This window comes from Jaculus jaculus, unplaced genomic scaffold, assembly GCF_020740685.1.
Source record: "Jaculus jaculus isolate mJacJac1 unplaced genomic scaffold, mJacJac1.mat.Y.cur mat_scaffold_44_1_1196519_arrow_ctg1, whole genome shotgun sequence".
Lineage (NCBI taxonomy): Eukaryota > Metazoa > Chordata > Mammalia > Rodentia > Dipodidae > Jaculus > Jaculus jaculus.
This window is the reverse complement of record NW_025423497.1, coordinates 1018972-1041954: the sequence shown is the minus strand read 5'-3', so window position 1 is coordinate 1041954 and position 22983 is coordinate 1018972. Positions and strand designations below refer to the sequence as shown.

At 42.7% G+C, this 22983-nt stretch overlaps 1 long non-coding RNA gene across 1 annotated transcript; it reads right to left on the bottom strand.

The window, feature by feature from the left end:
• Positions 1–10372: 10372 nt before the first annotated feature.
• Positions 10373–18378, bottom strand: LOC123457408. Its single transcript, XR_006635012.1, has 3 exons — positions 17977–18378; positions 17629–17687; positions 10373–12352 (listed from the first exon to the last, which is right to left on the bottom strand). It is a non-coding gene; the product is annotated as an uncharacterized LOC123457408 (long non-coding RNA).
• Between the last annotated feature and the right edge of the window lie 4605 nt (positions 18379–22983).

Below are 22983 nucleotides of genomic sequence, written 5' to 3'. Positions count from 1 at the left end.
GGGAGGAAGGGAATTCACTGAAGCTTACAGACTCAGGGGAAGTGCCATCATGGTGGAAGAAGCTGGGCCCACCTTCACAGATCCACACAGAGAGGACAAAAAGGCAACTGCCACCAACATCACAAGCAAGCACACTTCAGGAATTCCCTAGTGACAGAATTCAAGCACTTTGCATTTATCTGAAAATAGATCTGCCCCAAACTGCCCCCAAACCTGCTGGAGCCTGGGATCCACCCACAGTGACACCTTCTCCAGCAAGCTGACTGGAGATCAAAATTACAAGCACCTATTGGGGGGACATCCATTCAAACCACCATAGCATCAAAACCACAACTTTATCTCAAACTTCCATCCCAATTCAACAGAGCCCCCCAAATTATTATACTATATGTTATTTTTATTTGTATCATATATCTTATATTTTTATTATATTTACATAATGTATAATTTACAATTATTCACCACTAATTTTATTGTCAGCATACAGTTAGCCATCAATAACACAAGCCAAAAATAATGTTGTAATTATTATGAAATTCTTTAAAGAAAAAAAGATCAGCTTTGCGCTACACTGTAGACAAGCTATGCAGTGCACAAGACCTTCAGAACGTTTTATCTCCTGAAAAATCACTGTGGGAATTTTTCTCTCTCTCTCTGCACACAAAAACGCTCATTTGAGGATTGGGGAGATTGCTCAGTGGTTAAAGATGATTGCCTGCAAAGCCTAAGAACCCAGGTTTGATTCCCCAGGACCCACCTACAGCCAGATACACAAGGTGGCACATGTGTCTGGAGTTAATTTGCAGTGGCCGGAGGCCATTGTGCACCCATTCTGTTTGTCTTTCTGTCTCTCTCTCGGTCTCTCACAAATAAAAAAAACAAATATTGAAGCCGTAAAAGAAAAAAAAATAGGAGAGAAAAGACAGGCGTAGTGGTAAACTCCCTTAATCCCAACATTTGGTAGGCAGACATAGGAGGGTTCCTGTGTGTTTGAGGCCAGCCTGACACTACATAGTAAATTCCAAGTCAGCCTGGGCTACAGTGAGAAATTACCTCAAAAAGTGAAAAAAAAAGTGAAAATTTAAAATAATAAAGTACTTATCTGTGGGGCATCTATGGGGTGGAAACTTTAGTCTAGATTAATTTATCAGGGTGGAAATCTCTATCGTGGACTTATAAGAGGGACAGGCAGACCCAGAACCAGACATTCAGTACAACAGGAAGCGTCTTCAATATATTTTTGTCAGTGTACTTCCTTTGCTTTTCCTGTTTCTAAGTCAACTTTGAACTCTTGTCAGTGAGAACACCATCACCATACATCATGCTCCGCATCCACTTCCCAGTAAGATGAGTTAAACCTTTCTTCTTTCTGTGGCATCCGTCTGTGGTACTGTGTGACAGCACTAAGAAGACAGACTTCTCCAAGCCTGAGGACCACATGCTCTCAGATAATTAGAGATACAGAGGGCCGGAGAGATGCTCAGGCATTGGGGCACTTGCCTGCAAAGCCTAACAACCCAAGTTTGATTCCACAGAACCCACATAAGTATAGATGCACAAGGTGGTGCATGCATATGGAGTTCATCTGCAGCAGCTAGAAGCTTGGTGCGCACACACACTCTCTGTCTTCAATCTCTCTTTGCTCACAAATAAGTACATAACATTTTTAAAAGCAGATAGAGAGAATCAAATCATGAAATACTTCCCAAGTACTGAATTTTTATTCAGTATCTGCTCATCAAGAATGCAAGGGCATGGGCTGGACAGACTGCCTAGTGATTAGGGCACTTAACTACAAAGCTAGGTTCAATTCCCTAGAAATCATGTAAAGCCAGATATACAAAGAGGCTATATGTCTGGAGTTTGTTTACATTCGCTGGAGGCCCTGTTGCACCCATTCTCTCCCCCTCATAAATAAGTAAATAAAATATTTTAAAATAATAGAGAAGGGCTGGAGAGATGGCTTAGCGGTTAAGCACTGCCCTGTGAAGCCTAAGGACCCCAGTTCAAGGCTCGGTTCCCCAGGTTCCACGTTAGCCAGATGCACAAGGGGGCGCATGCGTCTGGAGTTCGTTTGCAGTGGCTGGAAGCCCTGGCGCGTCCATTCTCTCTCTCTCCCTCTATCTGTCTTTCTCTCTGTGTCGCTCTCAAATAAATAAATAAAAAAATTTAAAAAAAGTGTTAATAAAATAATAAAGAAAAGAATGCAAGGGCAGGAAGAAAAGTTGGCCAAGAGGCATGGGCAGTACTGTAGACGGTGAAGATGCTGTCTAGAGTGTGTGTGTGGAAACTGGCTACACATGAGTTTTAGGGGATACACCATCTAAGACCCCATTCCTAGTTCAGACACACCACAACCATCCTGGCTCAATGTCTTGCAACTCTCAGGGACAGAAGAGCTTCACTGAGGACAGACAGACAGACATCAAGGGAGCAAGAAAGGCTGTTGTGATGCAAGTGTCATTTCTTTAAAAGAAAAGAGGGGACTGGAGACATGGCTTAGTGGTTAAGGCACTTGCCATCAAAGTCAAAGGACCTAGGTTTGATTCCCCAGTACCCACATGAAGCCAGTTGCACAAGGTGGCTCATGCATCTACAGTTCAGTTACAGTGGCTGGAGGCCATGGTGCACCTATTCTCCCTCTCTCCTCTCTCTCTCTCTCTCATATAAATAAATAAAATATTTAAAATGAAAGATGGAGAAAGGGCATGGGAGGAAAATAAAGAAATCAGGATCCTTGTGACAGTGTACAGTAAGGTCCAAGTCTTCAGACAAGCACCTTCTGTAACACAGAACCAAAAGACCCTTGCATTCAAAGGCAGACAAATTGCCCTACACTGTTCCATGCGTGGCTTCTCAGAACTGGGATTTTTTTCTCTACTTTTCCTATCAAAAAGGCTTTGCACATGTAGATATGCCCATGACTTTGAAGTGGGTGGATGACTTTGGATGATCTAGAAGTTCAGGAGTTCCTACCATGTACAAGCAGGAGAGGAGATAGAGATGGAGGAGGGTTAGGAATGGGGCAGGATTAAGGATGGAGCAGTTAGGGATGGGGAAGGTTTAGGGATGGAGGAGGGCTAGGGATGTAGAGGATTAGGGAAAGGAGAGGATTACGAAAGAATAAGACATGGAGGAGAGTCGTGAGAGAGTTAGAAATGGAGGAGAGTCACGAGAGAGTTCGACATCAAGCAGAGTCACGAGAGAGAGACATGAAGCAGAGTCACAAGAGACACATGGAGGAGAATCACAAGAGACTTAGAAAGGAAGAGAGTTGAGGATGGAGGGAGGCTAGGAGTGGAGGACAAGTGGGAATGGTGTAGCCTGCATTAAAAGTCAAGGCATGGGCTGGGGAAATGGCTTTTCAGTTAACAAGTTTGCCTGTGAAGGCTACAGACCCTGGTTCGATTCCTAAGACCCATGTAAGCCAGATGCACAAGAGGATGTATGTATCTGGAGTTTGTTTGCAGTGGCTGGAGGTCCTGGCACACCCATTTTATTTCTCTCTGACTCTTTATCTGTCTCTCTCTCTCTTAAATACATAAATGTTTTAAAAAGAAAATCAAGGCAAGATGGTAACTGTCCAGGTGAGGAACATGACATAAAACAATTTTGCCCACAGGCACCAACTCTTCTTCGCCAAGATCTCCTCTCTTGTCTTAGCTGCTTAAGACTCATTTATAGCTCCGTGCATGTCCCTAGCCATGCAAGCTGTTGAAAGCACTCAGTTGGAACTGTACCGGGAAATCACTACTCTAAGAATGAGTGAAAGGAAAATGAATTATAACCACTACTATCCCAGGCTGACCTGGAATTGACTTGGTAGTCTCAGGTGGCCTTGAACTCACAGCCATAATCCTCCTACCTCTGCCTCCTGAGTACTGGGATGAAAGGAATGTGTCACCACACCTGCTTATATTTTATTTACTTATGAGAAAGAAACAGGCAGGTAGACAGAGAGAATAGATATGCCAGGGACTCTAGCCACTGCAAACAAACTCCAGACATATGTGGATCCTAGCTACAAATGATTGGACTTCTATGTGAGTAGGAACAAAACTCAGTAGTAGAGACCAGTAAGCTATAAATGATATATATATGGAATAGGAAGGGAGAGGAGACTAAATAGGATGGTAGTGTATATATGTAAGTAGCATAACAGATCAATGTGGTGAAAAGGCCCAAGTGAAGTCAGGGGAAGAGATTGAGTAAAGGAAAGGTGGTGGCAGGGCTAATTAAAATCTAAGAGGATATAAGTAAGTCATAAAGAAATCTACATTTTTCAGACAATGGAACACTCAGAAGCTATAGACTGTTACTAGAAACTTTTCTTAATTTTCATTGTCAGGGTTGGGATATTTGCCAGCGGGTTGTTGGTCAGGGAGCTCACTGATACTCCCCAAACATTACAGCTACTGCAGAGGTTCTTGATTTCCTACCAGGAATAGATGGTAAGACCCTACTGCTGAATACTCCACATAGTTGGGCTGCAAGGTAACTGAGAAATCGTGTTGGAACTGAGATGAAAACCTCCTTCACGTAGACCAGATGACAGAAAGCTGGAAAAATCTACATTGTATGCAGTTCAATGACAGAGAGAAATCACCAGTGGAGATAATCACCAGTAGGCACTGAAAGCCTTACATTTGGCCACCCAGGCCAAATGAGATAATGGGTGTGTTGCAGTCAGGTCCACACCGCTGGCAGAAATCGCTAAGCCAAGAGGACATTGTTGGAAAAAAAGAGATTTATTTTGGTTTACAGACTTAAGTAGTGTTCCATGCTGGCGGGGAAAATAATGGCATGACTAGTGGGTGAACATCACCTCCTGCCCAACATCAGGTGGACAACAGGAAGAGCAGAGTGTGCCACATATTGTCAAGGGGAAAGTGGCTATAATGCCCACAAGCCTGCTACAACAATATACAGCCTCCAAGAGGCATTGATTCCCAATTTTCCATCATCTGGGAAACTAGCATTCAGTATACCTAAATGTAAGGGGAGCACCTGAATCAAACCACCACATCCCACCCCAACCCCCATAAACTGATAACCATACATGATTAAAATGCAATGCATCCATCCACCTTTAAAAGTCCCCATAGATTTTTTTTTTTTATCAATTCCAATTGTGTTCATACATTCTCATAATCCAAAGTCTATTGACTGAGTCATAACACCAAAAAACATACCCCCCAAACCCATAATGGCACAGAATAAACCATCACCCTGCAAAAAATGGCATAGGGCATAGCAAAGAAATATTCAACAATACAAGATTTAAAGAGGGCAAATATCAAATTCAGTAGCTCCGTATCTAACAACAAGTCTCCAAGACCAATAGCCAAACACAAGTCTTTGGAGCTCCCATTCAGCTCCTCGAAATAGGCTACTCACAGTCCTGGAAAACTTCATCTGGGACCAGCAGCTCTCCTTGGTGGCCATCTCATGATCCCAGCATCTCCACTGGGTCTCCATTGCAACCCACAGTTCATCCTCATGGCCCCATGGGGGTCTCAATGGAGGCATCCAGCAAACCTGCTTCATACTGCCCATAGCCATTTCCCAAACACATGATCATGTTGCAAACTCAGTGACCCTCTCTTTCCTAAATTTCTCATACTCCACAATGCCAATATGTTAACCCAGGAAATAATAAAGCAGACTTTAAAGAACAGGACACTCCTTGAGCACTCAGGCTCCTTCATTAGTCTATGTTCTCCCTGTTACCCAAGTGCAGGTAAGCTGGCCCAATCTCAAAGGTAATAATCTCTCAATTTAAGCTGAACAGGCAACAGTTTTGGACTAAATATTTCTTTCTGTGCCATATCCTTCTGCTCACACCAGTCCATTTCTACACAAAACAACCCTGCACAACTTCTCAGGACATGGGCACAACAGCAAGTATCTCATACAAACTGCTGGAACAGTCCAGACAAAGCTCTTTCTCACCAACATAAGCCAAACCTTACTGTCCATAGTTTTTATTGCATTCAGGTCTTTAACTTTGTGCATATCAATCTGTACTTAACAGCACTACAACGCATCCCTTAGGCCAGTGTTTCAAATCACTTCACATTCCTATTGAAAATCAGCTCCAAAAGGCCAAAGCCACATAGTCGGGTGTCTAGCAGCAATCTCACTCCTTGGTACCACTTTACTGTTGCAGGCACATTCACATTGCTGGTAGAAATAACCCATCCAAGAGCATCTTAAGGAGAAAAAAGAAGTTTATTTTGGCTTACAGACTCAAGGAGATGTTACATGATGGCAGAGAAAATGATGGCATAAGCAGAGGATGGACATCACCCCCTGACCAATATCAGGTGGACAATAGGAACAGGAGAGTATGCCAAACACTGGCAAGGGGAAACTGGCTATAATTCCCATATGCCTACCCCAGACAATACACTGCCTTTGAGAAGCATTAATCCCCAATCTCCATCAGCTGGGAACCTAGCATTTAGAGTACCTAAATTTATGGAGGACACCTGAATTAAACCACCACAGGGTGCAATAGGGGTATGTCTGTTATGGGAGAAATGAACTGCCATATAATTGGACTTGAAGCCCAATCCGTGGGAGAGAATACATCCCTGATACTGAAAACATACTACAGGGGTGGTCATGAGCCCTAGGGGTGTAACATCTGGTGGTGTCTGGGTAAATATACATATACTATGCTCATGAAACTGTCCAGTAAGCACTTCTCTTACTGTTCATACCCATAAATTAATGTTACTCTCCCTTTTCGTTGGAGGAACTCCTCTTTCCAAATGACATTGACCTTAGGATGACTCAGAAGTCACCAGATGCTAAGAAGTGACAGAGAAGTGTTCAGCACTGAAATATCTCAATCACATCTTTCAAGGCTCAGGATCCATTGCAGAAGAGATGGCAGAAAGAATGTCAGAACCACAGGAAGGGTAGGACTCTCAGTTTTTTAAAATATTATTTGCAACATGGTTCCCAGACTGCCTCAATTTCCATAATTGTATACAATATCCTATGGTAATTCCCTCCCTCCCTCACTTGCACCTTTGAAACTCCACTCTCCATCATAACACCGCCCTCTCCAAATCAGTCTCTTTTTTACTTTGATGTCATCATCTTTTCCTCATATTATGATGTTTGTGTGTAGGTAGTGTCAGGTACTGTGAGGTCATGGATATCCAGGCCATTTTGTGTCGGAGAAGCACATTGTAAAGAAACTCAGTCATTATATCACTGAATGGCATTTTAGATCTCTCATTTCAGTTTGTAAACCCTATACAGAAAGTTCAAGGGTATGGAGGCTCAAGCTTGTAATCAAAACACCCATAAGGCTGAGGGAGGAGGATGGAGAGTTTTAGGCAGCCTGGAAACCATGTATCAAATAATTTTTAAAAAATCAGGGCTGGAGAGATTGTTTAGTGGTAAAGGCACTTGCCCACAATGCCTAAGGATCCAGGTTCAGTTCTCCAGGACCCAGGTAAAAGCAGGTGCACAAGGTGGTGCATGCATCTGGTGTTCGTTTACAGTGGCTGGAGGTCCTGGCGTGCCTATTCTCTCTCTCTCTCTCTCTCTCTCTCTCTCAAGTAAATAAAATAAAACAAAAAATTCAAAGATATTTCCTGACTTTGTTCTTCCATGGTCCATACAGTTTTGTTTTGTTTTGTTTTGTTTTAGGTAGCATCTGGCTCTAGCACAGGCTGACCTGCAATTCACTCTGTTGTCTCAAGCTGGCCTCAAACTCACAATGATCTTCCTACATGTCTCTGGAGTGCTGATATTAAACATGTTTGATACCATGCCTGATGTAAATTGCAATTTTTAAATGTTTGCTTTGTGTTGAAAATCAATACTGGGGCCCAGGGAAGAGGCAGGGTGGGTTAAGACCTGGCTACACAGGAATGTGGATCTGAGTTTGAATATACAAGAACAATGTGAAATGCTAGGAGCATTGTTGCATATCTGTCATACAAGTGCTGGGGAAAGAAGGAATCCTGGTGTTCATAGGCCAGTGAGTCAAGGTGAAAGAATGAGCTCCAGGTTCAGAAGACACCCTGACAGTAAGAATAAGAATGTCAGAGAGATGGCCTAGCAGTCAAGCATTTGCCTGAGAAGCCTAAGGACCCTAGTTCAAGGTTTGACTCACAGTACCCATGTAAGCCAGATGAACAAGGTGGCACATGTGCCTGTACTTCCTTTGCAATGGCTAGAGGCATGGTTCACCCATTCTCATCCCCCCCATCTCTCTCTCTCTCATCAATAAGTACTGATTTCCTTCTCCTGACTATGCACTTGATATCCTGTATCCTATAGGATTTGTGAGAGGAGCTGTCACATTCGGAGCTGGGAACTGTGTTTGGAGCTGAACTCCATGCAATGTCTAGTTCAGGAACAGCTCATCAACCTCCCCCCCCCAACCTGTCATAAATAAATAAAGTCTATAAAGCATTTTAAAGAAGAATGTCAATCTCCAGCCTTCACTCATATGCATATCCCACATGGATGTGTGCAGCACACATCCAAGCTTGTGTACCACACACATATGTGAGCAATCCAAACAATCAAAAAAAGAACTAGAGCTTGAGAGATGACTCAGCACTTAAGGTGCTTGCCTGTGAACCATAAAGACCCAGGTTTGAATCCCTACGACCCATATAAGCCAGGTGCAGAATGTGGTGCATGCATCTGGAGTTTGTTTGCAGTGGCTGGAGTCCCTAGAATCCACATTTTCTCTGTCTCTCTGTCTCTTCTATCTTTCTCTGCTTGCAAATAAATAAATAGAATACTTTAGAAAAGAGAACTGGGCATGGAGAGATGGCTTACTGGTGAGGATCATTGCCTGTGAAGCTTAAGGACCCATTTTCAACTCTCCAGATAAAAAGGTGAGACAAGCACAAGGTCACACATGCCCACTAGGTGGTGTACTCATCTGGAGTTCAACTGTAGTGGCTGAGGCCCTCATGCACTAATATTCTCTCTCTAATTCTTTCTCTAATATAAAATAAATAAGAACTACACTTGATGTGTGATTTTAATTCTTGTTTAAATATTTAATTTATTTGAGAGGGGGGCAGATAGAGAGGGAGAGACAGAGAGAGAGAGAGAGAGAGAATGGGTGCATCAGGGCCTCTAGCCAAGGCAAACAAACTCCAGATTCACATGCCACCTTGTGCATCTGGCTTACATGGGTACTGGAGAAATGAACTTGGGTCCTTAAGAATTGAAGACAAGTTACTTAATGACTAAAGACATCTCTCCAGGCTATTATTATAATTTCAAATGTGAAAGGATGGGGACATTCAGTTAATGGTTTGTGGTACTTTCAAAGCTTGGTTCCTTAGACTGAGATATTTTTATTTATTTATCTTCAACCAGAGAGAGACAGAGAGAAGAGAGACACAAGTAGATGGAGAGGGGGAGCAGAGAAGGGGTATGCCAGAGTCTCTGGCCTCTGTAAACAAACTCCAGATGCATGTTTTACCTTGTGCATCTAGTTTTCTGTGTGTCCTGGTTAATCAAGCCTGGTCTTTGGTCTTTGCAGGCAAATGCCTTAAGTACTAAGCTATCTCTCCATCCCAACTCAGGAAATTTTATTAAACATCCTGCTAGAACCCCTAGCCTGTAGATCCCTGATACAGGGGTCATGTCACTGGGGTTGAACTGAGTTCAGCCCTAAGGTGTGTTTGGGGGCAGATATCCAGTTAAGCCTTCCTAGGTATGTGTACAGCCATTTGAGCTCTGGGGGTTCAAGCTTGCTTGTGGTAATGGCTGTTGGTGATGTCTCTCTGCTTGGATCTATGAAAGGAATCCAGGTTCTTGTACCACTGATGCTGTTCCCCTGGGCTCTATTAGCAAGAAATCAACCCCTTCCTCCTCTATACTGTGTCCTGTTGGATGTTCATCCCAGCATCATGGAACTATAAAAGAACAATATGCTAAGATTCACTTCAGGAGGTAGTATTGATGCACTGACTTTATGAACGCAACATGTTCATCACAAACCACCCTCCCATGCTCAAGACAGGATCAAACCTGCTCTGAAGAAGTGTCTCAGTTCTTGAAGGCATCTGATTTAAAAACTTGATGATCCATGTTTTATTTTCCAGTACAGACATAAAGCCAGATGCACAAAGTTTGCTACGAATGTTAAAGAGGGCTCGGTGTATTCATTCATTCATTATCTTTCTCTACTGAATAAAGGATTATTAGCCATACCTTGAGAAAGAACTTTCCAGGCACAGAGAGGATGGGAGCAGCTGCTCAGCCTTAAGGGCCATACAATTTCTGGAAAAATGACCTGGATGTTTGCAATTAAAACAAGTTTTGAGCTTGTCCCCCTGGGTAAAATCTTAAGGGCCACTCCTATGGCTAATCCAATGCTGTGGGATGCAGGGTCTACATCAGCACAGAATTTGATAAAGTCAGAAATATTTTTGCCATGGTGATGGGGGCATATAGCCGCTTGGCAGGCTGAGTTAGCATTCTGAAAGGCAAGATGTCTAACAAATTATCTGTTTCCTCCTTTCCCATGAGGCACTCAACAGCCTCTGTAAGACGGCCGATAAAATCACTACAAAGCTCTTGTGGACCCTTCTCAGTTTAGCATGAGAGGTGACAGCTGACCCTTTAGAGAGAAGGCTCTTCCAGGCTTTAAGAGCTGCATGTTGAATTTGTGTAAGTAATCCTGGAGGAAATTTGGTTTTTCATTCGTATAGTAAGGACAGTTGCCCAAAAGTTTATCTAGCGTCCAGGTTTTGGAGGAACCACCAGCGGCCAAATTACGGTCGGCAGCATCCTGGCACCCCTCAGTGTAATCAGCTTTCCATAGAAGAAAGTCACCCCTAGTTAAAGTAGCTTTAGTTAACATCACCCAATCATTACAGTAAGTAAGTCTTCACTTAGAGATTCTAACAGCGAGAGAGTGAAAGGAGCAATAGGACCATACAAACTAACTGCATTTTAAAACTCTTTTATATGTTTAAACTTAAGACAGCGATATCTCTCGGCTTTAATGAGTAGAGTTTCATCCCCTTCCTCATTCTCAGTGCTTTCTGACCCAGCAGGTTCCCTTGTCTCAGATTCTCCCTCTCCCTCTTCTGGGCTATCTGGATCCTGTGGCTCAGCCTCATTAGTTTTTCCTTCAATAGGTTTAACTTGGGAGCGAGTTACAGGAAAGGCATGGAGAGCTTTACTTTTGGTTTTAGTTTTCTGAACAGGGTGAGCGGAGGGGGAGCGTATTTCTACAAGATCGCGTAATTGCTTGAGCAGCTGCGACTTTCCCTTTTTGGCTTGGAGGAGTGTCTTAAGAGACTGTGTCTCCCAGGAAAGTTTAGTAATGGCTTGTCTAGTTATTTCTTCTAGATCAGAGGGAGCATCAAGCGCTGGGGCAGAAGAAGGGGATGCTACGTTATAGGGTGGTGACCGTATACCCAAAAGTGTCTCGGGGGGCCAATCAGGGTAATGATATTTAGTAGCTTCATCCTGCAATTCACCTTCTCCCTCAGCTTTATTTGCCTCTTTCTCAGGGGGAAAGGGAGTCTTCATTAGGATTGGTGGTTTGTAAGTTAGACAGAACTGGATCGATAGATTACGGGAGAGGGCTACTAGGCGGGGATGGGTTATTAGGTGGCGGATCATCAGCATTTTCTGGAATAGGAATGATAATAGAGGAGCAATTAGAGCCTTGAGAGAAAGGGCAGGTTTTTGGCCCACAGCACAGCATGGAGCGAGAGCCAGTGCAGGCGGGGTAGGGATTCTCTGGGACTTCATTCTTAGGGAGGGAGGTCTGACTACTGGTGAATTTATTTTTAAGGAAATTCTCATTATCTGTAACTACTTTTGAAACATCAGGGTGATAGGGGCAGAACTGTAATATGTCATTAATGAGATTCCAATAAGAAAACACCTGCACTGGAACCTTTTCAGGACCATAAGAATGGTAGTAGTCCTTTAGGCAGTCACCAACACGATGCCACCGCTTCTCATCTATAGTTCCTTCCTGGGGGAACCAGGGACAGACATCTTCTAAAAAGACAAAGAATTTCACTAAATCTTTTTTCTTAACCTGTATTCCAAGTGTCTTGAGAGAAGTTTTAAGCCCTTCAACAAACAATTCATGCTTACTTAATGCTTGTCCCATAATTGCATCGCTTTTCTTACCTCTCCAGATCTGTATCACAGGCGGGCACTCCTGCGGTGATCTGCATGCGGATCTTCACTCACTGATGAGGTGGTGATCCAATGGGTGTGATGACGTACACTTGAGCGACATCCAGATCACATTTTGTACCTCAAGCCCCACATTTGGGCGCCACTTCCCTGGCCAGCGAGGAGTTAAACAAGGACATGAGGGGAAAGTAACCTGGATGGGAGACAAGAGACACAAGAAGGAGACCAAGTCTCTATTCTGATCAAGGTCTCAGATTTATTCAGGCAAGCACAAGCTTATCTACAGAAAGTAAAACTTTCCAGACAGTGCCTACATGCCTAAAGTCTGCTCCACAAATGCCTCTCTTTCTGAAGACTGTTTGCCAAGGCCGTATGATGAGGTCTCTGTGCCCAGAGATCCCAAAACAGCTTCAGTTCTTATGGACAAAGAGCAGCTACAGCTCCCAACACTTTGTCTGTCTGTCTGTATGTATCGCTCTCTCCATAAAAGAAAAAAGAATAAATAAAATAAAATAGTTCTGGAGAGATTTCTCAGTGGATAAGGCACATGCCTGCAATGAAAAATGACCTGGGTTTGATTCTCCAGTACCCATGAACAGCCAGATGCACAAGGTGGCTTGAGACCCAGGCATAACCATTCTCTGTCTCTCTTCTCTTTATATCTTTCTGCTTGCAAATAAATTAATGATATTTTTTGGTGTTATCTGTGACCTTACTTCTAATAGTGTTTGTTTGATGAATTTGGGAGCCCCTGTGTTACGTGCATATATGTTTAGGATTGTAATGTTCTCCTGTTGGAGTGTGCCCTTAATCAATATAAAGTGACCTTCCTTATCTTTCTTGACTAATGTTGGACTAAAGTCTACCTTGTTAGATATTAGGATAGCAACCCCTGCTTTTTTTCTAGGCCCATTGGCTTGGAACACCATTTTCCAACCTTTCACCCTAAGATAATGTCTATCCTTTGTAGAAAGGTGAGTTTCTTGGAGACAACAAATTGTAGGATCCTGCTTTTTAATCCAGGCTACAAACCTGTCTTTTCATTGGGGCATTGAGGCCATTGATATTAAGAGATATTATTGAAAGGTATGCATTTATGTTTGCCTTTTTGTGTGTGTGTGTGTGGTTCCGGTTCTACCTGTGCTCTCTTGTGTTAACTAGTATTTGAGTATTGCTTGTTTTTCCTAGGTTCCTTATATGTGTGCTTTTCCTTTTCTTCAGCATGGAGGATTCTATCAAGTATTTTCTGTAGAGCTGGTTTTGTCTTCAAATACTCCTTTAGCCTACTTTTGTCATGCAATGTCCTTATTTTTCTGTCTATTTGAATGGATAGCTTTGCAGGATAAAGTAACCTTGGTTGACAGTTGTTATCTTTCAGAAGTTGGAATATATCATTCCAGGCCCTTCTGGCTTTTAAAGGTTGTGTTGAATAATCTCCTGTAATCCTGATGGGCTTACTTTTGTAGGTAACTTGATTTTTCTCTCTAACTGCTTTCAATATTTTTTCTTTGGTTTGTGTGTTTGGAAGTTTGATTATAATATGGTGAGGAGAGGTTCTTTCCAGGTTTTGTCTGGCTGGGGTTCTAAAGGCTTCCTGTATCTGCATTGGCACCTGTTTCCCAATTTAGGGGAAATTTTCTTCTATGATTTTGTTGAAGATGCCTACTATGCCTTTGGAGTGGAATTCTTCTCCTTTTACTATGCCCTGAATTCTTATATTTGATCTTTTATAGTGTCCCAAATATCTTGAAATTCCCACTCATACTTTTCTATAAGTTTATCTTTCTGTTTGTTGGACTGTATTAGATCTGCCACCTGGCCTTCTAGCTTAGATATTCTGTCCTCTCCTTCATCCATCCTACTGGTGAGATTTTCTACACAGTTTTTTTATTTCATTAACTGTGTTCTTCATTGCTAGTAATTCTGACTGGTTTTTCTTTATTATTTCTATTTCCTTATTAATGTCTTGTATTGCCTTCTTTATTTCATTAAATTGGTGTCTTGCATTTTCTTTGATTCTTTTGATTTCCTCCTTGATTTCCTCTTTGATTCTTTTGATTTGTTCTTTGACCTCTTTGAACATATTTACAGTCATTCTTTTGAAATCTTTCTCAGGCATTTCCTGTAACTCGTTCTCACTGGAGGTCATTTCTGATGCATTAATACTTTTAGGTGGATTTACATCGTCTTGCTTTTTAGAGTTTCTTGTGTTATAATGTATATATTTTTGCATGTTGGATTAAGTTAATGCTCGGATTTTCTAGCTAGCTGGGTATTCTTAGCTGTATCAATTGATATGATGTTATATATTTTCAGGGTAGGAGCTTAAGGTGTTAAGTGTGGCTCTTAAGACTCTCAGAGTATCTACAAAGGTGTCCCTAGGGGTTGAGTTTCCCTGCTGTGGGAGAATTCAAGTAGGTTGAGTGGAATAAAGTACAGGTAGATTCTAAAAGTTAACTAAACACTGTACACATTCAATCAAAAACAGCTCCAAGTATGTATGCAAGAGTAGTTATTATAATGACCAGATCCTCTATCAACAAAGAGATTAAGATTTCTGAGAGATGCAAGTCAGCTTGCGACCAAGTGAGACCCTTCCCTGGTGCAATCCCAGTTAGCTTGGATGATTTTGGTCTCAGTCAAGGTACTGCCTCGATCGTTGGGCTGCTGTTCTGATTTCTTGAGCTGGGCACTGGCTTTTCCTGTGGGGCAAACCATGCCTGACAAGTGTGGCCCTGCAGATCAGAACCCCCGCTGCTGGAACTGCTGCTGCAAAAGCTGCCACTGCTGGGTCTGTTGCCGCTGCTGCTGAAGCTGCTGCTGTTGGGTCCACCGCTGTTGCTGCCCCTGCTGCTGCTGCTGTAGCTGCCACTACTGGAGCCAAAGCTGATGCTGAAACTGCTGCTGCTGGGTCCACTGCCACTGCTGCCACTGAAGCTGCTGCTGCAAGATCTGCTGCTGATGCCTCTGCTGCTGCTGCTGCCACTACTGGATCTACTCTTGCGGGGGCTGCTGTTATCAGTGCCAGAGCTGCTGATGTTGCTGCCGGACTCTGCTCCTGCTTGGGTCCTGCTGTCAGCTCAAGTTGGCGGGGCCAGGTCCTGGGACCGCTGCTCTGTTCGCTGGAGCTGAGCTCAGGCAGTGGGGGAGGGGAGAGAACCGCAGCTGCTCTAGTTCTCTCGCTGTTCCATGTGTTCTTCTACCTCATGGTCTGCTCCTCCATTGCTCACTGCCGCGATCCCTTCATGTTTCCTGAGTTGCAGAAAGCTCTGGTGTTAGTGGATGCTCCCTTCACATGGCTTTTCCTACAGCTGGAGCTGAGCCTGGCAGCTTTCTGGCGTGGCGCCGCTGCCAAAGTTGGTGGAGCTGCCAGGGCCGCTTGTCCAGGCCTGTGCAGTTTCTGGATGCTCTGGATCTCTTCTACTTCTCTGCTGCTGCTTCAATTTCCTATACACCTCCCTTTTTAGTATAAGTGTGTATTTTGCTGAGGTTTTTTTGTCTTTTTCCCCCTTAGATTGCTTTGGCATGGTACCTACACCGCCATCTTAACCAGAAGTCCTAATGACATTTTTTAATATAAAAAATCATACAATAGGATAAAGGATGGATTGCCAAACATCCTTGCAAAGACTCAAATAATAAATAATTCATGCTCAGCTGACCATTCATTTCTCTGGAGCAAGCAGTGAATCCTGGCATTATAAAAGAACCGTAAATAAAAATGGTAATGGGGGACTGCAGAGATAGCTGGGCACTTAAGAAGCTTGCCTGCAAAGTCCAAGTACCAGTATTTGATTCCCCAGAACCCTTGTAAGGCTAGTTGCAAAAAGTTGCTCATGTGTCTGGAGTTTGTTTGCAGTAGCAGGAGGCCCTGTTGCTCCTATTCTACCTGCCTCTTACTCAATCTGTCTTAAATAAATAAATAGTTTAATAAATGGGAATGGAAGGGTGTGGTTGCTTTCCCAAACCATGTTATTAATACAAATGGGTTTGTAAACTTACTGGTCCAAACCACCTTTCCATTAAGTGGGGCATATATATGATATTGCTATTTAATAAAGGTTGACATTAAGTTTTGATGTTCAGAGTATCAACAAAATTAATTTATGCATAGATAATAAGGAATCAATAGAAGGTGGTACATTAGGGAGATACATCCCCCATCCTAGTATATAAAACCAACATAATTAAACCATGAATAAAGCGGAGACACTTCAATATATTATGGATTCAAGGTAAACATCAATTTTAGAAACATATGAATGGGGAAGGATGGTCATGCCTCTCCTATACAAATATCTACGTCCAGTGAACGTGGGACTGCAAAGTCATTTAAAAATTTCTGTATCTCAGCCAGGCGTGGTGGCACACGCCTTTAATCCCAGCACTGAGAGGCAGAGGTAGGAGGATCACCGCGAGTTCGAGGCCACCCTGAGACTCCATAGTGAATTCCAGGTCAGCCTGGACCAGAGTAAAACCTTATCTCGAAAAAACCTTTAAAAAAAAATTCTGTATCTCACTCTAGCACTGTGAAACTATATATACTCAGTCACAACTCATTCTCATCAGCTGTGCCATTCAGAGCTCAGAATAGATTGTTTTAATAAAAGCAGTGGAGACCATATTAACATTTCCAGGGGGCTTAGCAGCTAATTAACTCTTAAAAGGCAATGTTTTCATTAGGTGTGAAATAACTGGGTCACCGTTAGCAATATATTGCCCCCTTGTGTGAGGAAGCAGGAGGTTTTATTCTTCACTAGAAATTGAAAATAACTGACTTAATCTTTTCATCCTCACCTTCTTTCTTCCGTCCTCCCTCCCTTCTTCCTCCCCTTCACAAGAGTGGTTTAAAACATTAAATATTTCTTGAAATTTACAGATCAAGAAGAAGTTCCATAATGGCAGAAGCTAGCCTGCTTTCACAGGTCCAAACACAGAGAGAGAAGCCACAAGCCCCATAGTCACACAGCACACTTCAGGATCTGCAGGTACATATAGCCACTTTGAATATCTTTACACTGGAAGTTCAAACCAAGTACCACACCTTAGGGCTGGACCCTACTATCCACCCAGTGACACTGCCTCCTGCCAGGTGGCTGCAGATAGAAACAACAAACTAATAAAAACCTGAATATATTGGGGGCCATCTATTCAAACTATATATATATATATATATATATATATTTGTATATAAGATATACATTCACATACATATGTGAATATATATAATATATATAGAGAGAACAGAGTATATATACACACATATGCTATATACATGAATGTGTGTGTGTGTGTGTGTGTGCGTGTGTGTGTGTATCCATCCATCCCTGCATTTTGGAGACAAATGTAGGACAATCACCACAAATTCAAGTCTAGGCATATATATATTTCCTGTGAACAATAAATGTCTCCTTAACAAAAATATATAGGAACCATCATCAGTAAGCTTGCCCTTGTGAGAACACATACCTGGATCCCTCCAAGAAGGAGCTTCCAATCTAGAAGTTCTAGCTCTAGGAAGTAAGATCCTGGGGGAAGTGGAGAAAAGACAATGAGGCAGGAAGTGACCTCACAAAGCAGGGGAGTTGAAGTCTCACTTCCAAGAGCTTCTGAGATGTGTTTGAGGTGGGATACTACCCTCACTTCTGGAATTTTTATGCCCTTCTTTCTGACTTGACTGCACCATAGGTTCTACCACATAGATCAGTATTTCAGTGAGAGATTCCTTTCTATCTATTCACTTAAAAAATTTACTTGATTATTTAATTCATTAATTTATTGGAGAGATAAGATGGGCCTCCCAGGGCCTATACTTACTACAAGCAAACTCCAGTCACATGCTCCGCCTTGTTCATCTGGCTTTACATGGGTCCCGGGAAATCCCACCAGGGTCTTTAGGTTTGCAGTTAAGTGCCTTAACCACTCAACCATCTCTCCATCCAGCCTTGTGGGATTTTAACAGACCTAAGGGGAAAACTTGTTCAGCACAGCTATGACCTTCCATTGATATTAAACAACCTTTAACTTAAAGCATAATAAACAAAATGTAAGATAGATGGACTTTTGTTTTCAGTCAACTAAAAAAATGTCATGGATGTCAGGTGGGGTAACTCATGTCTATTATCCCAACACTGGGGAGAGTGAAGTAAGAGGATGGTCATGAGTTTCAGCCCAGCCTGGGCTTCAGAGTGAGTTTCAGGTCAGCCTGGGACATAGTGACATCTCCTCAAAAAACAAAACAAAACAAACAAAAAAAAAAAAACCAAAAAAATCACCGTTGCTTGTTTCACCATTTGTCCTTAGTTTAAGTTGGGCCCCTTTTGAGGTATGTTGGGGCAGCTCTCTCCATAGGATCTGCATCTATCTGAGAAAGAGAAGCAGATTCTCCAATGGAGAGTAAGTTAGCACCCAGAAAATTGAAATAACACTTACTTTTTTGATAGACAGTTTGTTAGGTGTAGGCCCTCTTGTACCCCATGATTGATGATAAGTTGATATTGTAGAGTGGGCTTGTGTTTGGGTATGGTTCTGACTTGTTTCCCAGCTCCAGCTATGGGTCTAGTACCACTGAGTGGATCAGATAGCCAAATCAAGAGTAAATGGTTCCTCACCATGGCTGTGTGCCACTGTTGCACTTGGATACTAGCACAAAGGGGAAGGAGACCAACGCAGAGAAAAATCAACTCCTACCAAATCAGAGAGCCAGAGCCTCAGAGGCCCCCAACACCTCAGCACTGAAGCAGACCAAAAATGAACCCAACGTGGCTCAGGGAAATTTTGCGGAAGAGGGGGCGGAAAGAATGTCAGAGTCACATGTTGGGTCATGATTTGCAGAGACATTTATCATACCAATAACTGGGGGCTAACTCCACAATGCACGACCCATTTACATCAACAAGGAGGGTCCAATGGGAGGGGGTAGATCATAGATGAGCCTAAACAATGGTACCAAAATGCCTGTATTTGATGAAAAGAAAACTAATAAATCAAATTTAAAAAGAAAAAAAAATCAGGGCTTGAGATATGGCTCAGAGGCTAAGAGTTTAAAAGCCAAAAGACCAAGGTTCAATTCCCCAATCCCCACGTAAAGCCCCATTCACAAGGTGGCTGCGTGCTTCTGAAGTTCACTTGCAGTGGCTGGTGGCCCTAGTGCTCACTCACTCCCACACATTCTCTTTCTCTACCTATTTCTCTCCTCAAATAAATAATAAACATATAAATTAGTCAGAACTAAGTTCAATAAAAAGAATGTCAATGTTACAATTGCTCCCTTCCCCTACTCCCACAAAATTATCTTTATTATCAGAACTTTCCACCCATGAGTAAGTCCTGTGGCATACAACACTCAATTCTTAATGCCCTTGTCCTTTCCCCCATGGATTTATGAGTGAATACAAAAACCTTGAAAGGAATATTTCCATGCCATCTATTTTGTAATCCTCAAGCCATCTTTGCAGTAAAATAACTTCTAGAATAACTCACCAAGACCATAAATATGCAAAAACCCTTATCAAAGTGTTGCTTTAACACAGGTTACGAGAACCTTTAGTACACTGCCAATACAAGAGTTGAAGATAGGCCAGGCATGGTGATGCACATCCTTAATCCCAACACTTGGAAGGCAGAAGTCAGAGGATTGTGGCCATGAGTTTGAGGCCAGCCTGAGACAACATAATTACAAGTGAGCCTGGGCTAGAGTGAGAGCCTACTTTACAAAAAGGTAAAGAAATTACTATAAGATGAAATACTCCATTAGTCATGTGTTTAATCAATTATTTCACTACTTGAGTATGTTTTATCTTAGTTTGTAATCAAATGCTTTTCTATTTGTTGTTGTTGTTGTTTGAGGTAGAGTCTCACTCTAGCCCAGGCTGACCTGAAATTCACTATTTAAATTCAGGATGGCCTTGACTCTAGGCAATCCTCCCTCCTCTGCCTCACAAGTTCTGGGATTAAGTGCATGTGCTACCATGCCTGGTTAATGTTCTTTTTTAACTTATTCATTTGACAGAGAGAGAGAGAGAGAGGAGGCATGCCAAGTCCTCCAGCCACTGAAAATGAACCCCAGACACATGCACCACTTTATGTGCCTGGCTTTATGTGGGTACTAAGAATTGAAACCTGGACTGACAGGCTGTGCAAGCTAGTACCTTTTAACTGCTGAGGCATCTGTCTGGCCTGTTTTCATATATGCCAGGTTGCACATGGCCACTAGGTGGTATAAGCATCTGACATTTGATTGTGGTGGCTAAGGCCCAGGCATGCCAATCCTCTCTCTCTTTCTCATTCTCTCTCTCTCTCTCTTGTGTGCTCTCTCTCAGTTATCTTAAATAAAATTTAAAAGAAAAGAATTTCTCCAAAAAAGACCATATATGTTTCTGCCTTGTCCATATGCCCTGGGCATGGTTGTGTCATGAGCTAGAAACTTGAAGACAAACCGGGAAGTGGTGGTGGAGAGAATACTCAGTGGTTAATGTGCTTGCCTTCAAAGCCTAAGAAACCAAGTTCAGTTCCTCAGTACCCATGTAAAGCCAGATGTACAAAGTGGTGCGTGCTTCTGACTTCATTCAGACTTTGTTGGCCGCAGCTAGAATCCCTGGTGAGCCCTTCAAAATAAAAACAAAAACTGGGCTGAAGAGAGAGTTCAGAGGACAATGTGCTTGCTTGCAAAGCCCAAGGACAAAGATTTGATTACCAAGGGTGTGCATACAGCCAGATGCACAAGATGGTGCATCTAGATTTTGTTTGCACTGGCTGGAGGCCCTGGTACACCTACTTGCGCTTGCGCCCTCTGTCCCTCCCCCCCCCTCTCTCTCTCTGTGTCTCAAATAAATAAAAATAAAATTATAAAAGATGTGCACAATGGAATTCTATTCTGTGGTAAAGAAAAAGGAGATAGTAAAAACTTAAGAATTTGGATGGAGTTGTAAATAAATCATTCAAGGAAGGTCACACAGACACAAAAAGACAAATAATTCATATGCTCTTTCATCTGTGGTTCCTAATGGGGATCATGTGGAGATGTGTTGAAATGGAAGCAAGCACCAGGAATGTGGGCATTAAACTAGGATGAGACCAGAAGAGAGAAGAAATAGGGAGAGAAGAGAGGATTGGCAGGTTGGGGGAGGGAGATTATCAGAAATGGGAGGACTTGGAGGGGTAGGGGATAGAAAGGGTAGGGAGGGAAATACACCAAAGAATCAGTTCCTTAGAAAGAGGTTAGCATTATATAACGTATAACCATCTATAAAGATTGAGGGGAGCCACTCTGGACAAAAGGTAGAAAAATCTTAACCTGAAAAACATGGACTTGGCCAGTGAATCCGAGGACAAGAATATGGTTGTCCCCTCCACAGAGCTGTTGGCTAGAGAGACCCATGAAGTCCACAAAACAAGGTAGACCATTGCCAAAGCACTTGATTGCCTACCAGAGCTAAAATGTAAGACCCAGCTGCTGAAGGTACCACAGGCTGTGGTCACAGAACATTGGAATACCCTGCTAGGAAAAGGAAAACTGCCTTCCTCCTGGCTAGTCCTCACAGTACTGGAAAGCCCTATGGAGCTGCTGGAGGACAATGGTCACCAAAAGCATGACTAATCAGGAGACCCTGCAGAAGTATACCCTTGTGCAATAGTGTACATAGTGTCTGTGGGTAAGCAATGGTTCTTTGACTGGACATTTCTCATACTCCACAATACCAGGTGAGGAGCCAGTTTGTTAATCGGGGGATGATAAAGCAGATTTTGAAGAACAGGGCAATCCTTGAGCATTCAGGTCCCTTCAAGACTACATTCTTCTTGTTTGTCAATGCAGTCAGCTAATCCAATTTCAAAGATTGTAATCTCTCATATAATTGCAGCTGAACAGGCAGAAGTTTCAGCCTAAAGATTTCATATTTACATGCCATATCCTTCTGCTCATAGAAGTCCATTCCTGTGTAAACCAACCCTGCTCAAGTTATTAGGACATGGGTATAACAGCAAGCCTCTCATACAAACTGTGTCTAGGCCAGTCCAGGCAAAGCTTTTTCTCACTGTTCAAGCCACACCTAACAGTCCTTAGTTCTTACTGCATTCATGTATTTCAACTCTTACCAGAATATTCCATCAAGTTGTATCTATTGCATTTCAAGGCATCTCTTATGCCAAGGTTTCAAGTCATTCCACATTCCTCTGGAAAATCAGCTACTAAAGGCCAAAGCCACACAGTCTGGCAGCAATGGTACTCTCAGTACCAACTTTACTGTTGTAGTCATGTTCACATTGCTGACTGGAATCACCCGACCAAGAGCTGCTGTGGGAGAAAAGTTTTATTTTGGCTTACAGACCCTGGGGGAAGCTCCATAATGGCAGGTGTTGCAGTCAGGTTCACATTGCAGGAAGAAATCACTTGATCAAGAGCAGTTTCCAGCCTTTCAAATTTATTTAGAGACAGGAAGTGAGAGAAAGACAGAGAAAAGTGGCACATGAGGGCTTCAGCCACTACAACCAAACTCCAGATGCTTGCAGTATATTGTTAGGGGCAGGCTTATGGATATTATAGCCAGTTTCCGCTTTCCAGTGTTTGGTGCACTCTCCTGTTCCCGTGGTACATCTGATGTTGGCCAAGAGGTAATGTCCACATGCTACTCATGCTATCGTTTACCCCTGTTGTTTTGGTTTGATTCAGTTGTGCCACAAACTTAGGTGTTCTGAATGCTAGGTTTCCCAGCTGAAGTCAGTTGAAAACTAAAGCCTCCTGGGAAGCAGTGTATTGTTGGATGTGAGCTCATGGGTGTTAAATCCAGCTTCCCTGTTCCAGTGTTTGGCACACTCTCTTGTTCT